Source organism: Camelus ferus, chromosome X (genome assembly GCF_009834535.1).
Source record: "Camelus ferus isolate YT-003-E chromosome X, BCGSAC_Cfer_1.0, whole genome shotgun sequence".
In the NCBI taxonomy this organism is placed as follows: domain Eukaryota; kingdom Metazoa; phylum Chordata; class Mammalia; order Artiodactyla; family Camelidae; genus Camelus; species Camelus ferus.
In genome coordinates this window covers 97,973,312-97,980,466 of record NC_045732.1, presented here as the reverse complement: position 1 = coordinate 97,980,466, position 7,155 = coordinate 97,973,312, and the positions used below count along the sequence as shown (strand labels likewise).

Below are 7,155 nucleotides of genomic sequence, written 5' to 3'. Positions count from 1 at the left end.
ATCTCCATACTGTTTCCACAGTGGCTGCACCTAACTGCATTCCCACCAGCAGTATAGGAGGGTTCCCTTTTCTCCACAGCCTCTCCAGCATTTGTCATTTGTGGATTTTTGAATGATGGCCATTCTGACTGGTGTGAGGTGATACCTCATTGTAGTTTTGATTTGCATTTCTCTGGATATCTATTTCCTTCTTTAGATTTAGGAAGTTTTCAATCATGATTTCTTCAAATACCTTTTCAATCCCCTTTTCTCTTTCTTCTCTTTCAAGCACTCCTATTGTAGATAGATTGGTACACTTTATATTATCCCATAGGTCCCTTATATTGGTTTCGTTGGTTTTCACTTGCTTTTCTGTCTACTGTTCTGATTGTGTGATTTCTGTTATCTTGTCTTCTAAGTCACTTATTCATTCCTCTGCATTATCCTGCTTTTGACTGACTTTAGCTCAGGTCTTACCTCAGCCATTGAGTTTTCTGAATTTAATTGGCTCCATTTTATAGTTTCTATTTCCTTTTTATAATATTGTGCATGTCTGTCTAGAGTTTCTCTTATTTCCTTCAGTGCCTTTACACCTCATTTTTGAAGTCATGATCTAGTAGACTATTGAGGTCTATTTCGTTGATGGTTCTTTCAGGCAACTTCTCTTCTTTTAATTGGGAGTGGTTCCTCTGCTTCCTCATTTTACTTGTATTTCTCTGGCTCTATGGATTTAGGGTTATCAGTTATCTACTTGTCTTGAAGGGCTTTTTTTTTAAGTAGGAGATTTCCTGTGTAGACTGTGCATGTCTTATATTTATGTCATGAGCACTGTCTTTAGTATGAATGTTTCAGCTGGAAGAAGAGCTGCCAAGTATTTCTCTGCTGGAGATGTCCCTCTGCAGGAAATGCTCTCTGTGGTGCTGTCTGTCACTTGTTATGCAGGCTTACAGAGTTCTCCTTGTTGACACTGCCCTTGTCTCCACCTCTGCTGTAGTAATGTGAGCAACCAGCTCCCGTGTCCACCCGGGTTGTGTGCCCGCAGAGTCACCGGTGCAGACCCACCAATGTCAGGCACTAGGACCCGCCGTAACAAGTGTGCATTCATGCATCTGGATCTGTGGTGTGCTACAGGTTCAGTGCGGACTTTAGCCCAGTGCCCACATATGGTACACAGGCCCACTGTAAATGCTAAACCCTCCCCCACCGTGCATCAGAACTTGTTTGTCTTAGAGGTGCAGGCCCAGAAAGGCGCTAGCGGAGCATATCTGCCTCCTCTGCCTGGAGCTATAAACAAATCTAAGCACTACCTATGAAGTTGCAAGGCCACTGGGTCTGGATTCAGGTTTCAGCCCTGCCTCTCCCTGGAAGCCTCACACCAGTGATTGTGATGGCTATGACAGAGCCCTGCCTCTCTTCTTGCGAGGCCATGCCAACACTGGTGCTGTGCCATCCCTCCGGGCTAGTGGGGGCAGTGCCTCTGGTCTGGCTGCGTTATGCCCCTCCCCACCATGCACACTAGCAATGTTGCTTTTTTGTGGGTGTCCCAGGCTGTTCTCTTCTGTCCACAATCCAAGCCATATCTTGCAACTCCAGCCCCGTGAGGCTGCCTTTATGCAGTGAGCCCTAGCTCTTTCCCTGGGGTCATAACCGAACTCCAGCAGCTAGTCCTGGCCCGCCTGTAACCCGCCCCCACCACTTGCATCTCAGCCTGGGGATCACAGGAACCCTGTGTGCTGGTTTCTGCCAGTTCTGTCTACCAAGCAGTTGTTCCTTTCTCCCCAGAGCTTCGAAAGTTCCCTTTCTGTTCTGGAGATGGGGCATCACAGCATGAAGGTGTTTGTCCTCGTTTACCGCTTCTTCCCTGTGGGACAGGCCCCGCACCACTTTCCTTTTTTTTTTTTCCTACCTGTTTTTGTGAGGAATCTTCTTGTATTTCAAAGTAAGAGATATTCTGCCGAAGTCCAGTAGGTGTTCTGCATGAATGGATGGGTCTTTAGATGCTATTTTTGGTGTATTCATGGGCTGGCGTGAGCTGTACATCCTTTTACTCTGCCATCTTGGCACTCCTCCAGCTTCATTTTCTTTATTCTACAAATGCTTACCCTTCACATGACATAAATGTGTCCTTATCTTTTAGGACTGCTGCTTGAATAAACTAAAAGGTATCAAAGTACACGCGGTTTTCAAAGATAAAGCATTACATTCCTGTGAAGTTATTATTTTCGTGTTTTATTTATTGCTTCAAATGTATATTTTTAATTCATTCATTTAAAACAAATATTTATTGAGAATCCAGATTGTGGATTAGACACTGGAAATTCACCATGATAAAAGGTCACTGATACCATCAAAAATTCTCAGTCAAGTTGTAGACACTTACAGAAATATGTATGTTGCTTTGCAATGTAATCAGGGTTATAATAGAAATGGGAATAAAGTGTCATATCGAACAATGATTCTTCCTGGCATATTTGGGAAAAGATACTTATATTACTGCAACTTGAAGGATGACTAGTTGTTCACAAAGCAGAGATGAAGAGAGGAAAACAAGGCCACAAATTATGTGAAAGAAGTAGTGAGGAATTCAGTGGATAGAGTCAATTTAGTGACTTGAGTCAATTATTTGCAAGGGCAAATAGAAGAATATGAGACTAGAATTTAAACGGACATTGAATGCCTTGCTAAGAATTTTAGCATGCTAACAATTTTGAATGTATCTTTGATAAAATAACATGAACTTTTTTTTTTTTAACAAATCAAGAGTTTTAGAGAAAGTCAAGCTGAAAAATATTTATTCAGTTGCAGTTGTATCATCTAGTGCTTTTCGTGACACTGTTTGGCATATGAGGTAATTCAGAAGAAGTCCTCTCTTATCTCATTACTAGAAATTACTAGAGAAAAATTCACTTTATTTAATGTATTCACTTTTTCATAAATATCCATTGATACCTCCTAATTCAAAGCACTTTTCTTTGTCATATAGAGTTACAGAGGTGAATCAACCCCTCTGGAAATTTACAAGACCTTTTTATTTGTAGAGAATATAGGATGTGTGCATGTTAATATAAAGTAGAAAAATAGATGTGATTGAATTTAATCAGTAGAGATATAACATCTATGTAAAACCAGTAAAAAAAAAAAAAAGTTCCTTCTACAGAATTTCTGTAAGGCTGCTTAAAAATACAGTATTGATCATGTAGATATTTCATCACATTTTAGATTTAGTTATTTCATGCAACATTTTTTTTCGGGACTTATACAAATTGATGTATATAGATCTACAGGTCATCAAACTGTTTTGGTAAAGGGCCAGATAGTAAATATTTTAAGCTTTACAGGCCAGATGGTCTGTGTTCCAACTCTACAGTTTCATAGACAATACATAAATTTAGAATTGTGACTGCCTTCCAATAAAACTTTGTTTATGAGTACCACAATTTAAATTTCACATAATTTTCAGAATGTCGCAAAATATTGTTCTGTATTTTTTATGAATCATTTAAAACTTTTAAGAACATTCTTTGTTGTGGATTGTATAGAAATAGACAGCAGAATGAATTTAGCCTGTGAGCTGTAGTTTGCTGACCCCTGGTCTATCTAATCCATTCCTTTTTACTGCTGAAAAGTATTCCAAGGTTACTATTTCTTTCTTTATGGTGCATAGCTCAGAGGGAAATGACTGAATCATTGGCTAACCTGTCTTTTACTATACTCTCCAAAGTACACCTATTGACGTCCTTACATAAGCATATAAGAGATCCTTTTGTTCCACATTTGTACCAATACTTGGTAATCTCAAGTATGTATGTTTTTCCCGAGCTCATATATAAGAAAACATAAATTCAGTTTGCTCTATTTTATTTTATAATCAAAACAGTCACAAACCTAAAGAAAATTTATATATGTAATACAAATAACTTTCATGTTCCTGAACTACTTGTAAGTTGCTAATCTAATGTCTCATCATGTCTGAAAATGTTAAGCTAATGAGAGTATTCTGTTATATAACCACCACAAAACCATGGGACAGAGCTAGGGAATCATACACATGCATACACACAAACACATGTCATGTATACTTATTTTTGTTTCCATCTTTATATATTGAAACCTATGTGATCACTCCAGTACCTCCAATTGCAGCCTAATATCAGAAGGATCTTTCCAGTTCTCTCACTTTTTATTTCTGTATCTTCCTTCTCAATAAGAAACCTCAAAATTCTTAATATTTTTGCATATTATATTGCTTGATTACCCTCCATGTGTTTAATGCATCTTTCTTCAATATTGCCACACCTACTTTTGTCCATTTACACTCCTCACTGTACTCAGACTCCAGGACTCCATCTCCAGGCTTTCATCTCATCTCCATTTGCCATTGCATAAAAACCTTCCTCATGTCTGATCACTCCTCTAGATGTAAAAATCCTTTATACTGCTCTTGCTCTAATAATCTATAAAAGGACATTCTCCCCATGTGGATATCTTCCATATCATTCTTAGATGCTGAATTACTAGGGCAGGCCATATTTTCAACATTAATACCCTCCATAACTTATTTTGGATATGATATGTCAAATTCCTTCTCTGCATGGGCACCCTCCTCATCCTACTCAGGCTCTGATACCCCATGTCAGGCAACCCTCATGCGTCGATGTGCTGTTGACTTTATTCTGGTTCTCTCCCTCTATAGTGAGCTTATCTCCATTCTCACAACCACATGGATGCTCTCTTTACCTTGAGCTCTGATACTCCACTTTGGGCCATCTTGGCCTCCCACCCCACCACACCCACTTCAGCTACTACCTTGCTCTGCCCTACCTAATGCGTTTATACCTTAATCATTCAGTAAAAAAAAAAAAAAAAAAAAAAAAAAAAAAAAAGGATCAGGGAATAAGTATAGTTCTAATTGCAATTTCAACTTGCCTGTTAAAATTTTGTATATTATTTCATTTTTCAGATTTCCTCTAATATGAATTGCCCACTATTACATTTGACTTTTTCTACTCAGTAATTTTTCCTATTTGTATTGATGTTTAAGACATCTACTTATCAGTAATAATCATCCAAAACTATACAGAAGATCAGTGAAACTGAGTTGTATATTTTAAAATATTAACAAAATTAATGAATATTGTCTAAAATAACTAAGAAAAAGAGAGGACTCAAATAACTAAAATTAAAAATGAAAGAAGGGACATTAAAATATAGAAGTAGAGTAGGTTATAAGAAAACACTATGAGAAATTGTACAAAAACAAATTGAGAACCTAAATTAAATGAATATATTCCTAAGAACACACAAGTTACCAAATCTTAACAGACCTAAAACTAGTATGGAGATTGAGTCAGTAATCAAAAACCCCTCAACAAAGAAAAGCCCGTAACTAGATGACTTTACTGGTTAATTGTATCAAACATTTAATGAAAAGTTAATATCAATATTCCTCAACTCCTACAAAAAGTAGAAGAGAATACATTCAGACTCATTCTATGAGGCAAGTATTACCCTGATAACAAAGCCAGACAAAGATACTGCAATAAAAGAAATTTTCACACCAATGTAAGCATTGATGCAAACACATACACAATACTAGGAAACAGAGTTCTACAGCTCTTGAAAAGAATTTTACACCTTGAGTAGGTGGGATTTATTCCTGGAATGCAAGGATGTTTCAACATAGGAAAATAAACTGATGTAATATAGTACACTCACAGAATGATGTGGGGGAAAAGCTACACAAACATCTCAATTGGTGCAGAAAGTGATAACATTCACTATGCTTTCATAATATAAGCACTCAGCAAACTAGAAACATAGGGAAGCTACCTCAGCATTATAAGGTTTCATCTAATATCATATAGACAATGCTGAAAGACTGAAAGCTTGTCAGTAATACCAGGAATAAGACAAAAATGTCCGTTCTAGCTCTTTCTATGTAACATACTCCTAAAAGTCTTAGAGCAATTAGGCAAGACAATGAAACAAAACACATCCATATTAGAAAGGAAGAAGTAAAAATATTTCTGTTCACAGATGAAATAACCATATATGTATTAAAACCTAAAGATTTTGTTTTAAAAGGTGTTATAAATGCCTGGGTTCAGCAAATTGCAACATACAAAATCAACGTGCAGAAACAGTTGCAATTTATACAGTTACAGTGAACAATCGAAAAGGAAAGTTAAGAAAGAAATACAGTTTGCAATAGCATGGAAAATAATAAAATGCTCAGGAATGCTTTTTTAAATAGGGGAAACACTTTTATACCTAAAATTATAAAACAAGTGAAAGAAATTAAAGAAGATATTTACAAAGTGAAAGAACCCCCTCATTCATGGGTGGGAAGACAATATTTTTAAGATGATAATACTATCCAAAGCAATCTGCAGTTTCAGTGCAATCCCTGTTAAAATACCAATGACATTATTTTGCAGAAATTGAAAAATCCACCCTAAAGTTCACATGGAATCTCAAGGGATCCTGAATAGCGAAAACAATCCTAAAAAATATCAAATACAGAGGCCTCACCCATAATGATTTCGAAGCTTTTACAAAGATGCACTAATCAAGAGTGTGGTAGTGACAAAGACAGTTGTGTAGGCAAATGGAATAGAATAGAGAGCCGAGAAATAAACTCTTGCATATAAGGTTAAATTATCTATTCTGAAAACTGTTCCATGTGCACGTGAGAAGATGTGTATTATAGTACTATTGGATGGAATTGTCTTTTTATATCTGTTAGGTCCAAGTGGTCTATACTGTTGTTCAAGTGTATTAGATCTTTATTAATTTTCTGTCTGAATAATCTATCCATTGTTGAAAGTAGAATATTGAAGTTTCCTACTAATAATGTATTGCTGTCTATTTCTCCCTTCAATTCTGCTAATGCTTGGTTTAAATACTTATTTTCTTCAATTATGTGTGCATATGTTTTTACAAGTTTTATATCCTCTTTATGAATTGACTTTTTATCACTGTATAGTGATCCTCTTGGCCTCTTGCAACCAATTTTGAATGAAAGTCTACGATGTATGTATAGCTGGCTCTACTCTCTTTTGGTTACCATGTGCATGGAATAACTTTTTCTGTCCCTTCACTTTGTGGCTATGTGTGTCCTTAAAGTTAAAGTGAATCTCTTGTAGGCATCATATTGTAGGAATTTTTTTTTAAAAA

The 7,155-nt window shown here is 36.5% G+C and overlaps 1 long non-coding RNA gene across 1 annotated transcript; it reads right to left on the bottom strand.

The window, feature by feature from the left end:
• Positions 1 to 343: 343 nt before the first annotated feature.
• LOC116662246 lies at positions 344 to 7,155 on the bottom strand. The gene is made up of 3 exons (XR_004318271.1): positions 6,398 to 7,155; positions 1,496 to 1,506; positions 344 to 355 (listed from the first exon to the last, which is right to left on the bottom strand). It is a non-coding gene; the product is annotated as an uncharacterized LOC116662246 (long non-coding RNA).